Genomic DNA, 26355 nt, shown 5'->3' with positions numbered 1-26355 from the left:
TGGAATCTGGGCCATCTTTGACGAGAAGGCAGCCGGAGGGATGAGCAGTCACTGTCATAATAATTTGATGTGTAGGAGGGGAGGTATGGGGAAAAGAGCAGTGTGTGTGTGTGTGTGTGTGTGTGTGTGTGTGTGTGTGTGCGCGCGCGCCCCCGTTGTTGTATTGAAGGGGTGTCACCTAATAGATGCAATTCTCTAGCTCATTAGGTGCTATTTGTTTTTTGTCTTTATATGTAGTTTGCAACAAACAAAATGTCCTGACATGCGAGTCCTTATTCCTCGTGTCCTTGTAATTTATGCAGTCTTCTAAATTAAAACAAAGTGGTTGTGTTCCATGTGCACCATTTAGTCATTTGTCATTCATGTTGAGCAGGTAAATTGAGCAAAATGTATGTATTAAAAGATAATAAAAATGGAAAATGATTATTTTTCAGCACTTTATGAAGCACTGTTAGCATACAGTTGAGTTTGGTAAATGCTGCAATTAACTTATCACGCTCACACTCAACTGTGATAAATGGAGGGTTTCCTCCAGGCCGAAACTTAGTCATTCAATACATTTTGATTGTGCCCGCCCTTTAAATGTTAGCACTACTTTTGGAATCTCCCATGTTTCCAAATGCCAGACAATTTCAGACATCATCATTTCCCAGTCTGATGAAAAAAACGTTGAATTTGGTCTCAAGCCACACAATAAATTCTTAGAAGAAATCCTGTTAAAATCACACAAGGCATTTATATCTCTAATTAAGCTTTTGCTCTCTGCCAAACGTGAATTGTGATTTTCATCAATTTATACCCATGATAGGCAAAAGTAGTCCAATATTTACCCACCAAATAAAGACACTATCTGTAAATGATTAATAAAGTAAACATGCACAGTCACCGTACTCTCATGTAAAAAATTTACCACATCTAATATTTTTTAAATAACCTGTGAAAAGTCTGCCTGCAGCAATACAGCTAGAGTAATAGGATATCTAAGGATCAATGTGTGTCTATTGATTTATACACAGGCCCAAAACAAACTCGACCACACCGTAGCGATGCGTCAACATCCTCTGATTGCCCCACAGCAAATGTCAATAACAATGATTAACTGACTGCTGTGTGTGAGTACAGAAAAGAGTGGGAGACGTTTTACACTTCAGGCAAAAAAAATCTTTATATAATTTTTTATTTTTTTATTTTTTTACAATTAGTTACCTCTTTGTACTCTTCTTTTACATCCTTAAATCACTGTTATTATAGTAGAATTATATCTGTTTGATGTAGTGTTAGCCATTTCTCTCACGGGTAGATCAGTTCTAAGGCTTTTAGGATTTGGGACTTAATATATGGCTCGATTATCTCAAACGTTACAGCTGACGGTGTCTGTGTTTGATCTGGATAAAAGGTGATCTTCCATCTTATATTCCGCCTTACACAGCAGTTTTCTCATTCTGTGTGTCCCTAATTCACAGAATGGCATTGGTGTGGGCTACAGCCAGTCAGTGAACAGTTCAGTTTAATGTTCATCTGCTTTCTTGTTTCTATTTGAAAGAATGAATTGTTGAAAGTCACAGTCTGTATATTTCATTTTGTTATTTTTGCCTAATTTGATTCACATTCATGTGCATGTTTAATTTGTTTACGTAAGTGTCTGTGTGGATCTGTGTTCTGGCAGGAATGTGCACTGAGCCAGTGTTTATAGTAATCCTGTCCACATGCTCCTGTCACTGTATGTCCATGTTTATTTATGATGCTGGATGCAGGCGATTTGGCATATACAACCACTTAACATGCCAACAAGGCTCGGATGTTGTGAGAAGGTCATTCGAGTCCTCGTGGCCTCGTGCCCCACAGCGCCGGAGTCTCCTCGGGTGATGACACTTACTGTGGGTCATTTTGTTACAATCCAATGTCCAATGATATAACTGCTGCACCTGCTTCCAACTATAACCTGCACTCGACCCATCTTGACTCTCCAAGGTACTCTGGCACAGGTGGGCATGTGCAAAGAGCATAGTATAGAAGAATTGGATATTGAGCCATACAAATTTAACTGCAATCAATCACATCATGTTTACAATATATAAAAACTCACCTAAGGCCCATATAGTACAGTCTATACTACTATTGCTCCAATTTACAATTATTTTCAGTACTGATTAATTAGAGCCTAGCTGTCATCATGTCTTGTTTTGTCAAATTAACAGTCCAAAACCCCAAACATTCAGTTTACTTATTACCTTATTGACTTATTTACAAAAATTTCAAAACAAAGAAAAGCAATAATTCTTGACATTTGTTTGAGCAGGAGTGAAAGTCAACATTCGGTATTGCACCTGACAGAGAGACAGAGACACGAACCTCGCCCTCCACGGACACCATTACAGTTACATGTAGGTATTGTGTGTGTTCGCCGTACGCGTGCACGCACCAGGTTGTGTAGTATACAGTCTAAGCCTCATTTTGTTCAGCATGTGTAATCCCTTTAAATTCCCCACTGATAGCCTGACTACCTTCACTTCAGATTAGCTGAGGTAGAGATCAAGGAGCGCTTCTCTCACCAGTATGTAGGACAACACAGAGGGGACACACGGTTACCGTGAGCAGAACCAGCCGCTGCATGTGGGATGCTGCACTGGATTTGGATAGTTCATCAGATCAGCACAAAATCTGTGCAAAAAAATAAAAATACGTATGGTGTGTGTGATGTAATGTTCATAATCCTTCTTTGCAGTCACATCCTATGCACATCTGTATTCACCAACGCACACATAGTGTAGGCATCTGTTTTGCATTCATGGATGCAAGCACTCGCATACTGTGTGATATTCTTATAAAATAATGTGATTTATTTTCTCATAGAAATATAATTCTCATATCACATAAATATGTGAGTGTCATAGAGGCCTCATACACAGGAATCCCGAGCCTGATGAGCTCTTGAGTTTTCAATAGACCCTCTTCTTATGCAAGTGTGATGCCACGCTGCGTTAATTGTGTAACTGACAGGCTGCTGTGAACTATTAGAAACGAGGTAAGAAGTGAACGGGAGATAGCATGTAGTGTGTACACACTGGTTTACACTTATGGGATTGCCTTTGAGAGCTAGCTCGTGTCTGCGAGATAGATGGATGAGTGTTGAGCACACCAATGTGGCTGTTTATGTGCTTTCTTGGCTCATGTTTGTGTGAACGATGACTTTTATTTATCTGGTTTGATTGCTGTATGCAAGAAAGATTCAGGAGTTTTCAAAAATGATTGGTCTTATTTATCAAGGTCTGCAATGATGAAACACAAGAATCAGATATTTTGGTCCTGTTCATGGTCAGTTAACTTTTGGTCTCTTTTATTGTTCTTATTTTTTAGGTTTAATGTTTTACAGTCAGTAACGCCATCCTTATCCATCCACTGTTATAATCAAAATTCTGATGTTCTGATGTATCTGAATCTTGAAGAAAAGCGGCGGCATTTGCAAATCTCTGGGGGCGGAAAGTGCTGTAATAGGAACTTGAAATTGGACAAACCTCTTTCTCTTAGAATATTATTTCAAGAACTGCTGTCTCGTCTGCACGTTTAGAAACTAGGATGTGCTCTTCAAGGGTACCTCGACATTGGCGACATTTATTGCTCATGTGAAGCATCTGAAGGCGCCTGAAATGCTCGACAAAAATACTTACGGAGACACCAAACAATGATGTAAAGTTAAAGTTTGTTGCTGATCGCATATCTTCTCGTGATCAGATTGTACACGTAAAATAAATGTGTGGATAAGCATGTGTGCATCACTATAGATAATAGTACATTTGTGTATTTTTTTTGTCAGGGGGTTGTGCTGAAAAAATAAATCACTAAAAGAGAGTTACAGAATTGCACATGTACTTCCCATGTCTTCTTCAGTCTGTTGGAATTATCACAACCCTGGACTGTATGAATTAAATACAGAAGTAGGTGGATTTGATACAGAGACACACCATAAAACCAACCCTTGAGGGCTGTAAATTGACCCCCAAAGTGAAAAACAACAAAGAAACCATTACAGGCTGTTTTTTTTTTTTTCTTTAAATCTTTAATAATACATACGGCATATAAACTGAAGTGGCTGTGGGGACTTCAACTGTTTCAGCAGCTGTTTTCAAACATTGAAAGTTATTTTTATTTTGGGAAAATGATCTTATATAATATAATTCTGTGACTATCATTAATAACCAGTACCGGTCGAGCTAGACCTCCTTTTTGTCCAATCTTTTAACCTAAGCTAACTGCCCCCTACCTCTATAAATTAACTCTGATACACGAGTGTTATTAATGCTCTCACCAAACTCAGTAACTCCCTAAGGGAATAAGAGTATTTGCCAAAATGTGGAATTATTCCTTTTAAACATTAAACCGATTGTCGTCATCATTCATCATCCAGTACAAGGATTAGTAGAAAACATTTTTTCCAGTTTATATTGACTCAGTATGTGTGTTCAAGCAAGTACTGCACAGTAGATAGTGCAGCTGCAGCTGGGATGGCGACAGTCCAGTGGTGCATTGGGGCAGAATAACATTAAGGTTCAAGTGAGTTGAATGAAATGTAAGAGTTATCTGAGTAATGTGGAGCAGGAGCATGAACACGGTGCCTGAAGCCAAATGAGCTACTGTACAAGGATGTGTGCAGAATAGTGCAAAATTATGCAAACAATGTTGCGTAACTATGGCAGTTTATCGCAGTGAGAGAGCAAATCTTAATGTTTTATTAATCTGCTTAATTGACGGTGGTGCACTGTGCACTTTGAAACCTTTTTTTCGGTCAGGCACAATCATTGGTTATGTTCAGATATCCCATTATTCAATAATTGTTCATTTTAGTGTGAAGCTTTGTTATTATTGGTCACTTAGGAGAACGCTGAATCAGCTGTTGTTGACCAAATTTGCTTCACCTGTGTTTTTTTCTACCACAACAACGCCTGCTGTGAAAAGGAGCAAATGCAACTTAATCTAATTACACAGATACATTGTTTCCCAGTTTTAACCATCATAACCGTACAACTGAAAACATTAAAAACATGTGGTTTTTGTACATCTTGAGGTACTGCAAATATTACATCACATCTAGTATTCAACAGACGTTAAGTTGAATTGTTATTGAGGTCAAATGTTAGACAGGTTATCTATAGTCTGTCATTGTAAGATTGATGTCGTAAATATAGTAAATTGATAATCATAGATTGCCTGTCGGTTTGTTATTTTAGTGAGTTATTAAGACAATTGTTGCAGAAGGCCATCAGTAACTAAAACCAATGCTCTGAAATAATAAATAGCATAAATATTGCCTCACCGTATTGTTCGAGAAAGAATGAATTGTCATATATATATATGCCAGAAAAAAGTTAGTTGCAGTCATCTTTTTTGGGCCTGTGTGTTTTATAGTGGTTATGTATTTATGATAGTGTCATAAACACAAGATGCTTGTGTCGGTTTTATAGCTACTGTTATTCTTTTAGCAGATGATTTGATTATGTTTGATTTGTAAAGGTTACTTCTGTGTGTTGAAGGGAAACACGCACTTCAAAACCAAAGGATCCTTGAGAAACAGTGAGTGTGCACCAGAAGGGCATGTTCTGCTTTATTATTACACTGTTTTCAGCCAGCCAGTCAGGGAAGCTGTCTCAGAAATGTGATTACATGCCACCGAGTATTTGAGCCAAAGAAATTGCAGCTATTTTCTAAGAATTTCAGTAGCTCTCTTTCTGTGACAGACTAGACAATGCAGTGCTTGCTTGCATGTTGTATTCCCCCGGCTTTGAAAATCACCCATTATTATTCTCTCTCATTTGTCATGTTTTCTTTCCGTTTTGTAAAAGATTACAGAAGTCTGGCTTTCTCAGAATCTGGACTACATCTCTCCTCTAAATTCCTACACAGACCTTGTGTTTAGTCTGTTTCACCTAAGCTGTTTATTCCTTTGTTGGTTCTCCGAGCTGTACGATGCATCTGTCTCTCAGCTGTAACTCCTCCAAGCGACAGTGTAGATGCTTATTCAGTCCCACTTTACGCGTCGCGGGATGACACGAGGGTTATCCCCCCCCCCATCCCCTCTCCACTCCATATGGGGGTTTAACAGTGTGTGTTATGCTGCCCTACACTGTAGCTAGAGCTTAGCACGCTTACTGGCTCAGTAATGGGATATCTGCTTCCTGCAGGTTTGTGTGAAACATGTCTGTTTGCCGCTCTGTTTCTCCTCCTATCAGCCACATGGGTTTCATCCTATACCCACAAATCTCCTGTTAATTTATTCAAAACAGCTAAAACGTTGCGTTACATAAGTTTCAAAATTTCTTGTCAAGAAAATATCTGTGAAATATGCTTCTCGAGAGGATGTTGCGGTTATGCAAGCAGTTTTGTGAATTCAAAGGATTTAGTGTTTTGCAAATAACCCCTCTCTCTCAATTTAAGTTTGGGGGGGGTAAAGAAAAAAAAAACATAGCGCAGCATAGAACACTTTGACACAATTAAATAAACAGCTTTTGGCAATGAAGCATCATTTGTTGTTTGATATGTTATTCCAGGCATCCCAGAATTCATTTTCACTTTGCTCTTCGTGGTCTGGCAAGCCAGCAAATGCATGAGCTTGAGATACAGATCGTTTCAAAAAGGCTGTACGATTGATTGACGACTCTTCCTCACTGGGAAACTTCCCCAATTTGAATATTGTCAGAGTAAACTGACATTTTCCTTTTACAATGAACTGTTTAAACATTCAGGAGTTGCTCCTAGATCCAGCACTGTGACGCCTACATTGTGATATCCAACCTCTCATCTAACAGTGCCAGCAGCTACGTTTATCCACCCCAAATAGTTAGAGATTTTCTCAATATTCTGGAAAGTTATGCTATCACACTCACCATCTCTGTCTCCCCTCCTCCTCCCCCTATGTCGCTTGCTCTCAGCAAAACATCCACCCTGAGCTTTGTGCTCGTGCTCCACATCGCGAATATTGTGTTTTTTCAGTTTTTTCATTGGTAGTGGTGTGCACGTGACAGAAAAGCCGAAAAACACATTTATATACACTTCTAAAGGCTTAAATTAAGAAAAGGGAGAGGCTATCACAGGAAGATCTGTGAAAGGAAAATTGACAATAGGAGCATAATCAGGGTGAGGACGTATCATCACACTGCCACCCTTCACCCTTCACCCTTCCAATTTCCCCGCTGGATCCCACTTATCGTCTCTTCAAAACCTGTAGAGAATTGAACTATGGGTCAGATATAACACTTAAAGTCTGACACACAATCCTGAATACCGAGAGCTGTGTTCAACGGAAAAAAAAAACCTCATAACTGTGTGATTTCACTCATCTGGCTTGTGTCCACGACTTTCAATCAATTCGTTCACAGCAAGAACTCAGAAAGAAATTGAATTAGGTCCTGAGCGTTGAACCACAGCTTCTTAATTGGCACAGGATTAGTTCAAATTGATTTGGCCTGATTGGAGTCCCGAGCTTGTGTTTCCACTTAATCACTGAGCACACCCCTCTCTTGAACCCCTATTTGCATGCACCCTTCCCCTCAGCTCATGTCAATCATTTACAGCCCATGGCAAACCCTTCTGAATTTGCATGAAATCACTGGCCCAGGCTTTTGCTGCTTTACTATTGCTGCCTCTGCTGCTGCAGCGCACACATTCTTCTGTGTTAATCAGATTTCTTGGTGTTATTATTACACCAGTGTCTTGTTACAATATCACAAAAAAGACTGAATCTCTTGCCAGGTCCAGAAAATTGCCCTCTGGTTACAGAAAATTTTCTGATAGATCACTGCTGTTATTCTGACTGAGCAGTGGAGAGCGATGGAGTGAGAGAAGGAGCCAGGGAAAAATGGAGAGAGATTGTCTCCAGGGGAAATAAAGTGAGGACAGGAAAGAACACCGATTATGCATGAGAGAGAACAAAAGAGTGGAAGAGAGTGAAACAAAAACAAAAAAAAAGATCACAAATAAGGTTGGGGGAACAATATGGTTGGAAGGGGAGAAGATAAGGGAGACGGTTATGAATGGAGAGGCGGACAGGAGTGGAAATGGACCGCAGCTGCAACAAGAGTTCTTTAACAACAGCCTGTCTGCTTCTGCCCATCAAACCTCAGACCTTGACGGCGAGCGTCCCCATAGAGTTAAATTCATTAGAGTATATTCTATCTTCTGTGGAATTGATATGTGTGAATATTCAATATTTTGGTGCCAGGATGTTCAGGTTAGTGTGGTTGAGCTTTCATAATATGATTAAACCAAGGATGTGTCATCTACTCACGGACATGACTGGATTTGATTATGGGGTCTCTGATACGCCACAGATGTGCATTTCTTGGTGGGAAATCTCACACTGCCAGACCTGTCTCACAGAGACGGAAGGCCTAACTGAACACACAGCTTTTGACAAGTTAGATTAAAAAAAAAGTGTCTTGTTTAAATTTTTTTAATTCAATCAAAACTGACAAAGGGAAATGCTGAAAGATCACAAAGCTGACAGAAGGGAATTGGTATACGATATGATTCATCATTTATATATTTGATACCCTGTGAGCTAGTTTAAATGGTAAATACTCTGTACTTATGTAACACCTTTTTACCTTAGCGGTCTACAAAGCAACAATGTCTGCCTCTTCTTCACCCGTTCACACTCACACTCACACCAGTGCTCGCCTCCCATTGGCCTTTCTGCGTGGCATTTTTGGTTAAGAGTGAAAATGCCAACACACATGTGAAGGGAGAGTGACAGCACACAGAAAGCAAAAGAAGGTCTTATCTCATCCATCAGCATCCCCTGAGTCAGACTGTATGGTGGAGGACTATACATTCTTGTGATTCTTAATATGATTCTGTAGATAGCACATTGGTATTCATTTCACTTTCAGGCTGCGTAACGTTCACAGTCAAGACCTAATGCACCATATGTCTCCTTTATTCTTCCACTACATTCACACTACAGGCTCTTACTCTCGGTGCCAAGTTTGCTGCTCACGTCTGATTACTTTGGCTGCGGTTCATATGTATTTTAGGATAACACATATTCTGCTCTAATGTAAAGTGACAATGAAGACAGGAAGACGCATGTGCGTAGAGGGACCATGACAGAAGGTATCACATCTCATCCTGTACCTTCAGTGTGCTTCTCCTGCTCTCTGCAAAGGTTAGCTATATCATGCAAACACTGAAGGGACTCGATTATGAGGCTTAGTTCTGTCAATATCAGCAAAACTCCTGAAAGCTGTTTCGCTTACTTTTAAGTCTTGCGACCTGTGTTTCTCTCGGGATGAGAAATTATTGGTGATCAATTGAAAGATGAGAGGGGTGGGAAAGGTTTTAATGTGTCGGTGGAAATTTCAGACATTTGCTTCTTGAGATCCTCTTAAATCTAGTAGTCTTTACAGTATATTCATATTCCTATATTTTTAAGTCAAGTAACCTTTCTTTGTTTCTTTCTGTCTTTTTTCTTTCTCTCTCTTTCTCTCTATCTCTCTCTCTGTCTTTCTAAGTTTGTCTCAGAGGGTTTTACAGTCACACATTCAACATGATCTCTCTTTAGAATAAAAAACTGGAAAGGGAAGAGTTCTGCAAACCTACTTTTTCAAATGTGCTTATTTTAATGGGGAGTCTTCAAAGTGAAAAATACCAAATCCAAAAGCTCTTGTATAAATACTGTACTGCATCGAAGTTTGGTAAAATATTGGTGTGTTTCGATGTGAATGTAAAACATCTGATGATTTAAGGCCATTTTCTGCTGTTTATTCATTAGAGAAAAAAAAGAGATGTACTATGTCACATACAGTGTGACAATAAATAGCCTTCAGTTGCATCATGAAATTAATGTCACCTCCCTTTTTCCTGTGAGGAGAGATTGTCAGAAATAATACTTTCATAATTAATAAGCTTGTATCTCAGAAGGCACACAACTAAAGCATCAGTTGTGTTTAGCTTGATTTAATAGTCAGGAATCATTGAAAACTTCTTATTGTGTTTCTCCATCGTAAGACTACTTGTACTCATACCGCGCGTCTACGTCGAAACACACATCCAGACACACAAACACCTGCGTCTTAATAAATGAGTACCTGTCATCAGTGTGTGGTTCTTGCATTAAAGCGCTGTGAATTCATTAAGTGTGCCCTTTGGAAGTCTAACCAGCCAGGTGGGGTGCCGTCAACCCCCTCCTTTGCTTCTGAATCTCGCCCAGCATTTCAATTGCAAATACTGTACACAGCCTCAGTGCCCTTTTAAAATCCCGCAGAAAACCCATATCACCGCACACTCACAGACAAACAAACGCGTCTGCAAACACAGCCACGATTCTCATTTTACTTTTCCTTAGCGGTGCAGAAGGTTTAACCTACATATGTCTCACTGGATTACAATGTTAAAACACACATTTCTGTCTGACCCACAGGTCTTAAAACATTTCCAATGTTTTCTGAGGAGCAGGAAAAAAAAAAACATAAGACGGAGACGGTGGCCTCACATGGGTATCGTGGTTAGTTTAATCACCCGTGATTTATTCAAAATCTGGAATTATTTTAATCACACAGAGATTTGGGTGCGTTTTGAATCGGATTAGTGTATGTTTTTCTGCTGATAGATGAGATTCTACAACTTCACATCTGACTCGATATCCATGCATTCTTTCTTCCATTATGTGCCAGCATGGCCCTGGAGGATTTTGAGGGACACCGCTGCATGCATACAGCTGACTGGGTTGGAAGTGATGGGATAAGCCCTAATAGAAAAAAAAGGTTGGGTCAAAGCGGACCGCGGCTTGGACTTATAGTTTTCCTGAGCAATGTCAGTTCAAAGTGACCTGAGACGGTATTACTAAGTCATCACTAGTTTACGTGTACGTATGTGTACGTAGGTAGGGGGGAGGGGCTAGAGGCTGTGGCAAAGCTAAATCCAAATCCTCCTCTTCTGTCAATAATTCACAGCCTTTTCACAGCACCTCTAATCCTCTTTCTGACGTGACTCACTTCTATTTATCACCACAGTGCCTGCATGCCTCAAACAATTGGGCAAAAGTGCACTAACAACCAGCTTGTGTGTGTGTGTGTGTGTGTGTGTGTGTGTGCGTGCGTGCGTGTGTGCGTGTGTGCGTGCGTGTGCATGCATGTGTGAGAGTGACCTTTCTGATCTTGATCTTCAACTAGATAAAGATTCTTGTCTGTGTCTTTATGCTCTCTGCTGGCAGATAAGGAGTCATACAATAACTTCTGAGTTGATGTTATGAGCTCCACAAAATCCATCCAAAACAAGCATCAACATCAGATCTGCTGCCGACTGGTGTGAAGTCATGCTGCTGTGAAAATGCAATAAAGCACAGAGATAATCACTGCTGAAGTTTGAATAATGGCTGCGTATAATGGATCTGTGCTACACCAGCGTAGAGATTATGTATCACGCTGGCCGGGCAGGCAGCCCGCTGGTACTGCTGCTGACTCAGTGCAACCATAGCTGGGGCTTGGGGGGTTAATGCAGCAGGGCCACAGGCTGATCCACGGTCCTTCCTCATCTGCCAAAACTTCAAAGGATGCCCCGGCAGAGTCTAAATCGCCGTCTCCTCCGGCCCAGACTCTGCTGAGCACCACCCCCCTTCCTTTCCTCCCCCCCCTCGGTGCACAGGTCAAACTCAGTCTCATCTTTTATGTATCTCTTACCCCATTGATTGTGCTCTAAGAGATTCATGAATACAGAGGGGCCTATTTCCGTATCACACTCCAGCATACGAACTTTTTTTTTTTTTCTTCTTGCAAGAGAGGAACTTTTTTTCCTCATTTGTACAGTTCTCATTTTACTTCCTCTCGTTTTTTTTCCCGGTTTCTGTTTCTGCTCCCTTGTCGTTTCTCTTTCCTGCCTTATACCTTGCATCTCTTTGTATGCATCGCTTTTCCGACTTCCACTTATTTCACACAGAAGGTCACAGTGGTTTCCAGTTTTTAACAGACCCATTTTCCCCTCTTTTGCTTTTTATTGTGCACGGATGAATTATTCAGATTGCAGATAGCAAATAAAATGAAATGAATGAGAGCTGCAGTTTACAGAAGCCAAATATTTAATCTAAAATCATTTAAATTAAGGAAATAATAATGATTATCGACATCATAAGTTTTGTGTCGATGTAAGTTTGGAAATGGTTGTTGGGTCTGCTTTTCCTATACTGCTTTCTTTAACTGAGATCAGTGACAATGTTGCTCTAAAAGCTGCGTTAGCCTGCCAACAGTGTGTCACATGTATTTAATTGTGTTTATTACTTGGTTGTTTACTCATTCATGAATACATATGCTGATCCATTTTTAACAAACACCAACCCCCCCTCCCATCCCCTCATCTAACTTTGTCTCTACCTGTGTTTAAGTGATGTGTGTGTTATGCACCCCAGCAGAGTGTGAAATTGAAATTCTCCCCTGAAGAGGTGACTTGGTTGACGAAAAGAGAGGACGCGGGAGATGTGAAATTGCATCTTTTTACTTAAGTTGTTGTCATATTTCATTTTCAACTCAAAAGGGGTTCATTTGGATATGGTTTTTATCACGATTGATTATGTTGATGCCGTCATGATATTCACACAGAAGCTACTGTGTGGGATAAAATGATGATTTCCTTCTTAAATACTCACCCAAGACGATGCGCGACTTTCCATCTGCAAGCCGAGCGGTTTGACAAAATCATGTCTGATAGAAAATCTGACATGCTGAGAAGTTTTATATTGTTCTTCAACATATTGAGCTCCTTAGATGGATTTTGTTAAAATATCAAAACAAATTTGATTGAACAGATGTGAATAGAACCCTCTAATGATGGGAACACATTTAGCATCGCCGCTAACAATCAGCATAAGATCAGCGCTAAAATGTTCAACAAGTATAGCAGCTAGAAACAGGAGCATCACAAAGCATGAGCCGATCAATTTACATTTTTAGCCCAAACTGTCTAGAATGACACTTAATGGTAAAAATCCTTAATAATCTACTAATAATCTTCCTTAATAATCAATTTACTTGGCATTTGTAACAGTTTGCAGTTCTCCCTAAGAAACTTCATCTTGTGCTCCATTTGGTCATCAGCTCCTTTAACACCTAGTGAGGCATCACGATAAAGAGGCAAGACCTGATTAGTCCTCTTTTTATATTCCAAACACAAATATTTTTTACACTTGGCATGAACCTCATGAAACTAGTTTTTTTTTTTTTGTATTTATATCATAGAGTTACCAGTGCATAAAACTAAAAATACACCTTAACATCAGACGTCAAATGGCACAAGATAGATCAAATCTTCTATTTCCAAGACCATGACGTAAAGTTTCCGTGATGAGGTTAGTTTTGTGATTTATTATGATTCGGCTCTAACTTTGCGTGCCATTCACATGGCCACACTTTTTGTTTTTTGGCATCCCTGCATCGTTGTCACACAAAGAGGACCCCCTGGAGTATTAGTGCCTTCCCTCTGACCTGTGTGTGGGCAACCTGTCCCAACCAAATCCCACCTGGCGAGAGTCGGACAGACCACCATCTGTTCGGTGCCCCCACAGTGAACTACCTGCCACCTCCTCTTCATCACCTTTGTGGGGCATCAGGAAATAGATGCTTTCTAGAAACCTAATTTGCAAGGATTTTATTCTCAAAAGCATAGTAATGAATCTGGTTTGGTTATTACAAGAAATAAATATACAAGATGCATCTTCGCATCTTATATCTTTTCCGTCTAAAAAATTCTGCGGGCCACTCTAATGTGCTTTAAGAAATGAGAGAAGTGAAGAAGGTTATCTGCTCACACTGCCTTTCAACAGTAAAGTCATTGCCCTGAGACAAAGCCTGGTTTCATCCTTTCTCAAAACACCTCAAGGACTAAACATGCTAGATTTGAATAAGCACAAATAGGCTTAAAATGAATCTTGCACATCCCCTTCCTCATTCTGTGCTGTTTCCCTGAAACGCGGCTTCCCAAAAGACAGGGTTTAGGATCAAAACCAGCATGCTGGTGCAGTGATTTAACAGCCTAACAAAATGGGGTTTAGCTGATTATACACAGGCATTTTAATGTATTTTAATCCAACCACTCTGGTCAATGAAAACCAAAGTTTTCTTCTTCGATCTACTTAAAAGCAGGAAGGGCTTGCACATTTATTTTTGGTGTGTGTGCTCTGTACCATCCCCCAGCATTTCAGCAGTAATGAAATACAGTGCAGTCTGGTGAGTGTCTCAAAAAAGAGCAGGGAGCAACAGCACAGCGGGAGCACATGGCACACGGACCAGCACATTAGCCACCAGGGCACCATAGGAGTGTTTTGATATGTTGTGTTGAACTCCCCACCACTGATTCTCCTCTTTATTCAATTCAAGGTGGAGAAATGTGCACACGCAGACGACAAGGAGTGTGGAATTAAGCACAGGAGAGAAAAGATGCCGAAGATGAAACAATAAAGGAGGTGAGTTACACGCTGCATGCTTGTTCTCCACTGGCTCAATATATTGCCTACAGTGCTGCTATAAGCAGCCTTGGATGCATCTTTATTGATGCCCAGGTCAGCGACCATTCACAAAATGGGTTGCGTAGAGATAAAGCAGCGTAACGATAAACCTTGACCTACGTTGTCAACTTCGTTAAAGCTGCCTTTGACTGCTGCCCATAATTCACCTTTGACCTTTTGACTGCAGCCTCCTCTGCACCAGATATAGCCTTTTAGTGCACCCTCAATGGAAGCACATCTGTCAGGGTTGACAGCCCTCCATCAGTGGCAGCGTAAATGAGACAGAAGGAGACCCAAACGCGACAGAGAAAGTGACAGCGCGGCGAATGGCAGGTAAACGGGGGATGATGGAAAGATGCAGAGATGAGATGAGCGAACTAAAGATAAGAAGAGAAAATGTTTCACTGAGACTGTTTGGGTGAAAGTGTTTTTACTTGTTTGTATAATTATAACTGGCGACAAAACAGATGGCGGTGGTGAGATAAACAGTTTTTTTTTTAAGTCAGTAAAAACGTTTAATAGCGAGTAAAAGTGCTGAACATCTTTACTCTGCCAGGCATAAATAAGCCTTAGCACTCTAGCAATGTTGTTCAGATGGCAAACTGAGGGGAGGGCAAAGGATTTCGATAGACAAAAATAAAAAATAAAAAACATGAATTCTGACCTCATAACCTGACATCACCTCTTTTACTCGCTAATGGATGCTCTGTAATACACTCGAGATCCATCCTGTTTATGAATGTTACATTTTGGTGTCTAAAGCCACACAAATCTATCGAGTGAAATACAGCCAGGGTGATGACATAAGGAACGTGAAGGGGCTGAAGAACGCCCCAGCTGGTGTGTCTTACTGTTTTCCCATTTTATCCTAGTCACAGTGCCATGGATCTTATTTTCCGAAAAATATATATACTGGACGATCTGGCAAAGCTGTGGCAAAAACATGTTGACCTTTGTGTGGAAGACAGAAATTGAAATTGAGACGTCTCACAACGTTCAATGTAAACCCATGGCTGAAACATAGTATGCTTAAGGTCTAAGTCTATGGTCTCTTACGAGGTTTAAATTTTTTTTTATTTTAGCTTAATTCATCAATGGATTTTTTTTTTGTGGACTAATTTATCATTGACTGTAAAGCAACAGAGTTTACAGTCACAACCAATCAGACCCCTTCACATTTTGCACACTTTATAATGTTGTAAATTTAATTTGAACACTATGCTATTATGGTTTATTGAGTGTAGATTGTTGGGGGGGGGGGAATGATAAATTTAATAATTCAATTACATTTACAACAACTCTGAAGTCTGCAAAAGTGAAGCGGTCTGAATATTTGAAGTATACACTGACAGGAAATGACAAAAAAAAACAAAAAACCTGGGTTTATTTTTAGAAGTTAATCATTTTTCCAGAATAAAACTGTGTTTAAAATATCGCTGCAGCTGAATTAAACAGGAAATAATGCATCGTCATTGAGCGGTTAATATATAATCACGCATGGGATCCCATCTCGAGCTCAGCTCTTGTACACGAGCCAATCCTGAACCCTGAGGCCTGGGGCCTCTGCCAAAATGCTGGATTTATAGCAAGCACAGCTTACCATTTGAAAACATATCATTGCATTGGCTTGGGACATCATCGAAGGCTATTTGAAAACAAGTAATGTTCTTCACCAGCAGATTCCAAGTCAGTGTGTTGTGTATCCCAGGAAGCTCGGAGAGGGAGGGAGGGAAGGAAAAAGTCAGCAGCCAGTGGGATCATAACTGAGGATGTGTCACAGACTTCCCGCTGTGCAAACACACCGTTCAATTGAAAAAAAAAAAATATTCGGACACTAAAATCTCAATGTTACCCTGTGAAAAGCACATTTTTGGTTTCCAACGTCAAGCGGCTTTTTATAGAGTGTGTTTATGGAGATTAGGTCGTATGTAATTAGGTACTATCAGATGAGGTAAATCTTGGCCAGTGGGAGGCGAGCCATGGACACTAGCAATCACAGCAGAACAGAGCGGTCATGCGAGGTTGGGAAAAGGGAAAAGATAGAAGACGAAAGATCACATAATGGCGGAGGGTTGTCGGTAAAGTAGAGAGGGAAGTGAGGAGAAGGCAGGGAGAGTGTCATGGGGGTAAGTATCTGGACGTCCAGGTGGATATTACATTCGCTGCTGAGAGTGAGGGAAACATGTGAGATCTTCTCCCCGTGCTGCATACACTCAAAGGTGCTTGTCACAGATACACACAGATTAACAATAAACAGCCCGGACTGAGATTATCTACTCAAGTCACCTTGCGAGGAACAAATTTGTTCAGCTAGGGAGCTGCGACGCGAAGGTGTTGTGATTCATTTCTTACACTGCGGGCGAAGAGGAGTTTGTTGAGAATACATACTGGCATAAGTAGGTTGCAGTAGATGATACTAGTTCTCAGACTGACAGTGTTGTGGAGCTGTTTGATGTCAATTGTTGGTGATACAAAACACATTTTTGAATGGATCAATATTAGTTTAATACACAAGTTTAGGGGACTAATTGTTAGCATAATGAATACATTTATTTTGTATTGCAAACATTTGTTAAGCTTTTAGCAGCTCTTTGTTTTATGGGTTTTATGATTAAGGTATTAATGAGGCCTTAATATATTTTCAGAGTGCTAGGAAACACTCAGCTACGACTGGCTTATCTTCCACTTCATTAATTCATAATAACACGTTTCCAAATTTTGATTAAATCTTTTTTTTTTTTTCTATCTTTCAAAGACTATTTTAAGATTCTATCTCTTTTTCTCCAGAAATGAGACTCCATGACGGAGGTTCACATCTCGAGCGCTGCCCACGACAGCATCTAATATGCAAAGAGTAAATGTTATTTAATGTAATGTCTGTCACCTCATTGTACCACTAAGTTGGAGGCTGTTATCAGTGTGTACCTAAGCAAATTATGAAATGGGAAGCTAATTTAACTCGCTCGATGAGCGGCACATTTCACAGTTCATTTGGCTGCTCATAAAACACTCAACAGAAAATCACCTTTAACACTCTTAGTGCTTTGTTTCTAATTTAAACACCTAACTGCACAAGGACAACTCAAGAAATACATTAATATAATGTGCTTTTTAGCACATGGTAAAAAAACAAAAAAACTGACTTCATCATATCAAGTATAATAAGTTAAAAGGTATGAAACAATATTACAGTTTAAGTATCTTTCTAAATTTGCAGGTCACTTAATAGTAAGTATTTGAAACATTTTGAAAGTATGACATTGGCTTTTTATTTGACCCACGTACTATTTAATCTACTCTAAAAAATATATATATACTTGTCTCTAATAGGCTGTAAAGTGTGACCCCTCTCACACTGTTTGACTGTAAGAGAAAGGAACAGAACATCCTGAATGCTGTTGGACGAATCTTGTCGAGGAATGACCCTGAAAATTTACCGATTTACTTGTTTCCAGCTCGAGGAGAGAGGTTTTTATACACAGAAGTATTGATTTAAGTGGCCTTGGATGCAGAAGTAACATGTAAAGTGTTAAACTGGGGGAGACATTTTGCTTTTAGGATATTATAATTCTGTCCAGCCAGCTAGACTGAATCATAAACAAAGGAGAATTAATTGGGGGCAGAGATGAACATTAACTGTGCTGCAGTATTGTTTGCGGTGCATTACTCAATTTCTCTTGTTATGTCTCTCCATTTATTGATGTCTTTCTCTCTTTTTTTTTCTCCTCGTCTATTTTAATGCGTTGTCATTTATTATAGATGTTGCTGAACCTCCACCCTGAGTGACATAACGTGCTGACCACAGCTACCAGCTCACGGAGCAGCCAGCCGCTGAATTCTGCTGAGGGAAACTAACAGCACCTCAGTTCTTGAGGCTTTGATAGACTCTGGCTTAGCTTGGGTTAACAGGAGACACTACCGAGTCCATTTTGATGACATAAGCTTCTTAGATTCAATTTAGTCGGGGAATGTGTCGACTCTGTGTCGCCAGGTTTTTGATGCGGGGTCAGCTGGGAGCTAGCTGCTAACTGTCAGCGCACAGCATCGCACCTGGTCTGACACCTGCTCTCTGTGCAGGCAGCATGTTTGGTTGAGGTTCGGATCTCCACGGTGTGCAGGGAGAGCTGGAATGATGCCTCCTAGCCTCCGTGTGACCGTGTGTGACCGTGTGTGACTGTGTGTGACCGTGTGTGACTGTGTGTGACCGTGTGTGACTGTGTGTGTGTGTGTGTGTGTGTGTGTGTGTGTGTGTGTGTGTGTGTGTGTGACCGACCAGCATGTGTATCCATGGGGTGGTATCTGTATTTGTGATTGCTTGCTTCGTGCTACATGTGTGTCGCATTTCATATGCGTCCACGGGCGCTCATGCGAGAGGACAGCGCGTTAGACACGCACACACGCGCACACGCGCACACACACACACACACACACACACACACACACACACACACACACACACACACACACACACCCCATTCTTCCCTCTTGCTCAGTTGGATCTCACTCCCAGATCTGTCAAGCATCTGTTGATGTGTCTTCGATGTGACACACCACCCACAGCAAAGGAGCGGCACACATCATCAAGCTTTTTTCTTGCTGTTTTTTTATTTTTTTTACCCAAGTTGCTCCTGTAACCAGACTGTGACCTTTGCCCTTCATAAATTGAGCAGATGAACTTGCACGAGTCTTAGAGGCGGAGTCAAGGTAATCTCATCAAAAAGCTTCAGTTGGATGTTTCCCCAAAAGAAACCGACCGTTAAAGATGATTTATTACAGAATCATATGCCAATCTTAGTTAATACAATATTTCATCTTTATTCAGCACATATTGTCCAATAAAAGTTTCATAAAATGTATAGCGAAATACATTTAGCAGGTATTTGGACTTTGTTCGCTAAAAGAATATTAACACATTAGCTGTGTGAACTTAAGGTCAGCTGTTTCCTGACATGTAATTAACTGTAGAGTCAGTTGCTTAAAATCACCTGACACTGTGAACGCCTCTGGCAGTAGCTTGATGCTGGTGTTGCCTGACAGTTGCAAGTGACTATACTATGCATACTGTACAATCAAAGTGCATGTGCACAACCTGATTCTTACTGCAGCGAATGTGGGTCTGTGTTTTTTCATATATGAATGCTCTGCAAGTCACGTACCACCATGAGTCACATTTTAAGCTCGTAGAAGTATAATTAATTTTTTTTTTTTTTAAAACACAATGTGGGACAAAGAGTGAGGTAGCTGAATATATACACAGCTAGTTTTGTAAAGTTGAATTGTCCATGTTCAGTTTTATATGTGCTGCTCACAAGCATCTGTATTGCTGGAAATAGATGTTATAATGAAGCAGCAGACTTATCATCTGCTACAAGTGTGTGAACAATGCAGAAATGCCACGAGGAAGAAATAGTTGCGAGCTTAACACTGACATTAGCAGCATTAGCATTTGTTTTTTCACATGTGGGTCATGGCTGTGGTTGATGGATGAAGGTGCACTGTGTTATGTAGCCCATGCAAAAAGACGCACACGCGGAACAAAAGCCCTGAATCTCCAGGGTCCGATTTAGTTATCACCGTCACAACACTACTCCGCTTCCACATGGTCCAGAATTAGGTGTCCCAGATTTTATAGCTCTTAAGAGAGAAAATAAACACAAACGTTATTATTCTGTGTGAGCACAAAATGTGCGTATCCAAACATAGGCAGATGCTTTTTACCTGATGCTTTATACGTCTGTGTGCTGGCAGGCTCAGGATAGCTTTTTAATGTTACAGTGTCCCACTTTGAGAAGAGATGTGATAAAAAAAAGAAAAAGGATTGGAGCACTTTATTTTCTTGCCATTTATAGATACATAATTGAAATATATTTTTGCCAATGAAAGCTACTACTACTCAAAGAATAAAGGGAGGATTTGGGGATTTTGAAGTCTATCCCCTGTTTTATACTAAGCACTCTTTTATACAGTACATGCATAGCATATTAAAAATAGAAACACAAAGTGTGTTAGTAAACTAATGGGCCACAAGTAGTGATCAAAACAGCTTCCGTCTCTGGGACTCAATTGGAAGAACACCAATTTTCCAAAATGATTCCCTCACGGTGTTTTGATGATGTTGGTGGAAAGTGCAGGCTAAATGAAATAACTTCACAAATTTCATAGTATTTCTCTGTATCTTTTACGTTACATTTTTCACAAATTATAAATGTCTTGGTCACCAATCAAAATCTCTGTGCTCTAAAAAACAGATGATAAAACTGGAGTTTGACCATTTTTCACAATTTTCACGCCCTATGGGTACATGAAGATATAAAGCGTAACAAATGGCGACTTCTGTTGCTGTCTACACATATGATCCCAAAGCGGTTGGTACATATGAGTTCTCATTAGCTGGGGTGAAAACACATTGTTTTCCACAAGAAAATCCATTTGTTTCCATGGTGATGCTGTCCTCCCTTGTCCAATTTCCTTGGCTGCTTTTTATGGATAGCTTTATTGAACTTTATTAAAAAAAAAAAAAAGAAAGAAAGAGAGAGAGAGAGGAAAAAGAAAATAATACTTTATCACACCCTGTAATATCACAGTTTGTGGAAGTAGATTATTTGAAAAGGCTTAGTGACCTTTTATTCATATAGCAGCCCCTTAAAGGGTTTTTTGATGACAAACTAACATCCATGATTAGTCATCCCTTGTGTGTGTTTCTCTCTTGGTTCTTTTTATCCTGTTTTCTTTCACCTGTAATTGAAAACAGTAAAATTTATTTATTGAAAAATGTTGCCTTAAACTCAGAAAAAGAAAATCCTTATCCACTAGTTTTAATGTTGAAGTAAACCAGTTTAAAAATACAACTTCGTCATGTTGTAGAAAATGTATCTGGGATGTTTCCATATTTGCAGATGGTTGTGTGTCATGTTGAGCACAGCATGCCAGTTTTCGAGATTAGGCGTTGGCTAATTTTTTGAGAAAACATGGCACCTGAAGAAGGCATGTAGGACAGGTTACCATAAAGTATGAAAATCAGATTGTTAAAGTTACAAAAAAATCTATCTAAAGTGAAACATTAATTTTGTTTTATGGGGTTTTGGTAAGATTACACTGTGGATTGAGCTAACTGTTCTGAGAGATCACATGACTGCCTTATAATTTTTTTTTTTTTACATCCAACTATAAATATAGCCTTTAAAATGAAAAGAACTGATAGCAGCTGCTATCTTTGTCCTATATTCCCACAGTATACCCGTGATGGATTCAAACTTAAGCCATACAATAGCAATCTTACTGGAGTCATGTCCTTTTGTTATGGAGTCAAAGCCAAGTGTCAGAGCCACTCAGTTCAATCTTTTTCCTTTAAAGATCAAGGGATTCCTGAAAGAGGACTTTGATTTTGATGACAAAAGGCGAAGAATGCTTTTCTGCATAGCAATCTGAGAAAACTTTTTGGTTTTTATATTTTATATATTCCTCTACAATTGTTTTATATATGAAATATCTACATTCATCCACCATGTCACAATAGAATTGAGTGATTTTTTTTTTTTTTTTTTTTTTTGGTAAACAAACTTATGTAAAACTCCAGTTGAATATTTTCGTCCATGGTCTTTCATGGAAAAAGAAATTCAGAAAGGTGGAAATAAGCATATCAGAAATGACGTGTAAAAGAATTACACAGAAATGCACTCTCACAAGCCACAGTCACTGACGTAAAATTAAAATGACCTTTGAATCCCATGCTTGGTAGCCTCCATTACTGCATTTTTTTATTTATTTTTTTATTGCACACCAGTCTGTGTTGTTGAAGTTCTTTGAACAAGAGCCCCAGTGACAGTTCTGCCTGAGACGAACAACACCAGGCTTTCGCTAGACTTAATGTCTCTGTTAATTTGTTTACCTTGATCGAATAGTCCTCATCACTTGAGGAATTTGTCTCTGGAATATGTTTGGCGGGTCCTGAGCTATAACTCACCCACAGTCACTCCATTTGTTAGACAGAGACCTGACAGTCGGCCTAATTAGTTTGGTTAAGACAAAGGAGCTGTTTTGCAGAAACCAGGATCATCAATCCATCCATGAAGGCACATAGTTTCATGATGTAGCCAATACAGTGAGCAGAAACATTGACATGGTATAACGATCCATCTAGTACATTTTTTTTTTTTTTTTTTTTTTTTTAATGCTTCAAAGCTGTTACGTAAACTGTTATTTATTGATACTGTAAAGATATACGGCCCTCTTATCTTCCTTGGAGTAAATTCTGAAACATGTACATACAAACCTGTCTGTGATGGAAAAGAAATACACCCTCCCCCATTAAATAAGACGGCATGCTAAAAGCATTTTTTTTCTATCAGTTTCCCATTTCTATACGACTTTCATCATATCTGATATTGCTTTTGTAGACATAAACCAAAAGCAATCATCTTCAGTTTTTCTTCAAAATATTGCCCTTCTGCAGCCCATGAGGACAGTCAGGGGAGACCGTCATCTATCATTTAAGAGTCATTTTAACAGCAAGACATTAAAGTTAGTGGTTCTCAGCCCCTCCTGACGTCCCTAAAAGCTACTTCGATATAATCCGGAAACACAAAAAAAATTACCATTTTCCTCAACGGCTCTTTGGCCCCTGGCTGTCTTTAAAATGTTCTACGACATCATTCTCTGGGGGATCGTTTTTAAAGGCACCATTCACACATTCACAAAGAGAATCTCCTCTCTGTCGATGTTACCGCTTCACTGCCGGCTGCATCGTTCCTTTTTGAGTGAGTGAGTGTGAGTGTGAGTGTGTGTGTGTGTGTGTGTGTGTGTGTGTGTGTGTGTGTGTGTGTGTGTGTGTGAGACTTTTGGTGAAGTTGTTGTGAGTGTTCTTCCAAAGTGTTTCTACAGAATATCTGAATATACCTTGTGTGTATGTGTGTCTGCAGTAAGACAGAGATCTTTTTTATAGTGTTCAGTATTTTACAGACCAATTTATTTTCCACTTCAATGATTTTTCTGCTCAGAAAAGCATAATACTAATTATCTTGTTTATTCTACAGCATGCTGCTCAATTACCTTTTTGAACTTTGCTTTTAAAGGGTCAGTTACCACAAATTACAATTTGTTTTCTTTTTTTTTTTTTTAAGAAGGTTTATTACCATGCATTTGACACTGTTTTGAAATAATCCCTCTGCTAAAATCACATTAGAGAGGAGATAAATGGACTTTACTTTTGCTCAATTAGTTACTGTTCAAAAATTCACTCCAGTAAGATCTGTGGAGTGTTCAGATTTACTGGAAAATTGTTTCCAGAGAGACATGAATGTCAAGCTTTTCAAATGTCATCTTGAAATGCACCGCAGTCTGTTCACTGCAATTGTGCTGTGGTGACAGCAGAAGTCTCCGAGGCAGATCTTTAAACCAGAGGAGATTAAACCACAGCTATCTGCATGGTTTGATACCTTGGCATCCCAGCTTATGTGTGCACAAATACTGACCCAGAAACAAAGAAGCACAGAGACTCCTAAAAGCAGAACAAAGAGTTTTCAGCATATATCCTTCATATTTTTAAATGTCTCAAGAAAAATGATAAGAACACAGTGTACAGTATATGTTTTATTATCCAACATGTCTAGCTGACATCAGACAAGTATGCAAAAACACTAACTTGTCAAGTTTGAAAGCGCAGGCCATTTTCACATTTTGCCATAAAAACATTAAGTCCTGAAGGATTTTTCGGCATGCAGGAGTAAATTGTTTTGCTTTGCCCTTATGTGAGTACAGGTGCAATACAGTAAATAGTCACAAGGCTACAGGCCTACTTCCACCTTCTTTTTGTCTCACACATGGAAACCGTGAGAAATATAGCTTTGGGTGTGCAGTATCTCCACCCTTATAATCATTTCTGTGATGTACTAATATCATGCAGTAGCCCGAGACTGCAAACGCTCGCAGGGTCAAAGGCAAAGCTTTGATTAACCTGAAAACTGGGGGTAAAGTGCCATACTCTTTCTTTTGATTATGCCACACAAACACAGGAACACACAATCACACACAAGAGGATCCACATCCACAGAAGTGATTTGACCTCCCGTGGAGAGGAGAATGATCATGTTTTCAGCATTTGGAGAAAACATTGCCAGGTTCAAGAGAGAAGTCGGAGACATTCTATTGTAGCCCCTAAAGGCTCCAAAGAAGCTCTGTAAGCCCTGAGCTCCATCTTGCAACCAGCGTTTAATGTCGATTGAGGAAGACAGACTAACTGCAATCCATACAGCTGCCTTTTATTTTGTAAGCAGGAGAAGCCGCTGCTGTCGTCTCACACTGAGGCTTATTGATTTCACCACTTTCTGCAAAGATGGTATGCAGTAATGTTACTTTGCATTCTCACACCACCTTTGTTTATTTAATTTAGTAAGTCTCAAAGCTCTGGCTGATGTAAAGAAAATTAAGAGTAGATCAGACCACTGTGTCCAAGTTTGCTTTTCCTGTTAGATGACAGAGGAAAAATCAATTTTCTATTTATCTTGTCTGAGCCCAAGAAAACACGTGGAATTCAAATGGAGTTTCTCCTGCTGTGCTGATGCAGCGCAGGTGTTAATGGGCATTAACATTCATTGCCTGACTTGTCTTATCTACTCCTTTGTTTTGTTTGCACACTTTACTGTTCAGTATACGATCACTTTAAAATGTAATGAAGTCTCAGTGGTTTTCGAGCCTGCTCACACAAAATAGAGGGAGCAAGTTGTTTGGGTTTTCTTGTAGAGTTTTATTTGTTTGCTTGTCTCTTTTGGCACATAAGTTTGATGTAGTCACTTAAGGAAAAAAAATCTACCTTTAATTCTGAAAAAAGATTTATGTCTCAAAATTCTGATAAATAAAATAATTCAGCTGATTTTTTTTTAAGAATTAATTATATATCTCAGCTCTCATTCCTACTCGAGAGTTGGTTTCCATGGTTGCAAACATGTCCTGGCTGTTTACTTTCATTTTATCCGAGTAGCAGCCCAGCGTTTCGTCACCTAAAAGAGTGACACCATAATGACTTGTGGAAAAATGTTATGACTTTGTATTTCATAAGAGAAGTTGATGCTTTTTGAACAGGAGTCTATTGGAGGTTTATTGAGAGTTTTTTGGATACAGCTTTAATACTCTGTGGTATTACACCTTATATATAAAGTGGTTTAATGCAGTTTTATTTTGGTTTGAAACATTAGGTGGGTTAATTTGTCCTCAGGACTTTGCATTTGTCCACTCAGCCAATCAACTAAGCACAAGGTGTGTCAAGCTTCGGATTTGTCCACATATTGAAAATGTATGATATTATAGAGCAAATGCTCAGGGGCTAACAAGCTAACTCGCCTAATAATCTGCAGTGGTACCTAAGTACAATGAGCACGTACTAATCACCCTACATTAGTTTGTTTATGACTAACACATCCACGGTGTAGTATTTCCTCACTGAGATTTTGCAGAGTTAAACATTAGTCTAACGTTAGCCTTTTCTTTTGTAATGTTAAAAGAGAACATTGTGTATGAAAATAGGAACAGAATAAGCTGAGAAACCAGGTGTGTATGTTTGAACAACATTTTTCTTTATATTAGGACTAACATGTTCCATACAGTAATACAAGAACAAAGATGATACTATTTCTCTTCTGCACGGGTCATCAACTGTTGAGAATGTTCACATGTTACCTGGGACATGTAGCTTGTGGTATGATATCATGTAGTCATCAAGACTCCTTTCAAGGGGTTCTTGTTTGAAAACAAGTCAAATAAAACTTTAAAAAGTCAGTTGATGGCAAATACTTTCATAAATCACGGAACCATGATTTCAAAAACTGAACAAAGATAAATCTGCTCTGTTTTACTGCATTATGTGCTGTGCAGGAACGGAC

At 39.4% G+C, this 26355-nt stretch overlaps 1 protein-coding gene across 5 annotated transcripts in view; it reads left to right on the top strand.

Annotated features, from left to right (window-relative positions):
- Positions 1 to 26355, top strand: part of dlgap1b (discs, large (Drosophila) homolog-associated protein 1b) — an 89908-nt gene that overhangs the window by 16508 nt on the left and 47045 nt on the right. For all 5 annotated transcript variants that reach the window (XM_069159511.1, XM_069159512.1, XM_069159513.1 and 2 more), the window contains exon 2: positions 14355 to 14440. The gene's annotated coding sequence lies outside the window, so the exon portion shown is untranslated. The remainder of the gene's footprint in view (positions 1 to 14354; positions 14441 to 26355) is intronic.

This window comes from Embiotoca jacksoni, unplaced genomic scaffold (assembly GCF_022577435.1).
Source record: "Embiotoca jacksoni isolate LCO1_2020_lvr unplaced genomic scaffold, fEmbJac1.0.p SCAF_25, whole genome shotgun sequence".
Taxonomy (NCBI): domain Eukaryota; kingdom Metazoa; phylum Chordata; class Actinopteri; family Embiotocidae; genus Embiotoca; species Embiotoca jacksoni.
The sequence above is the reverse complement of the archived record's forward strand: the minus strand, read 5'-3'. Positions and strand labels throughout refer to the sequence as shown.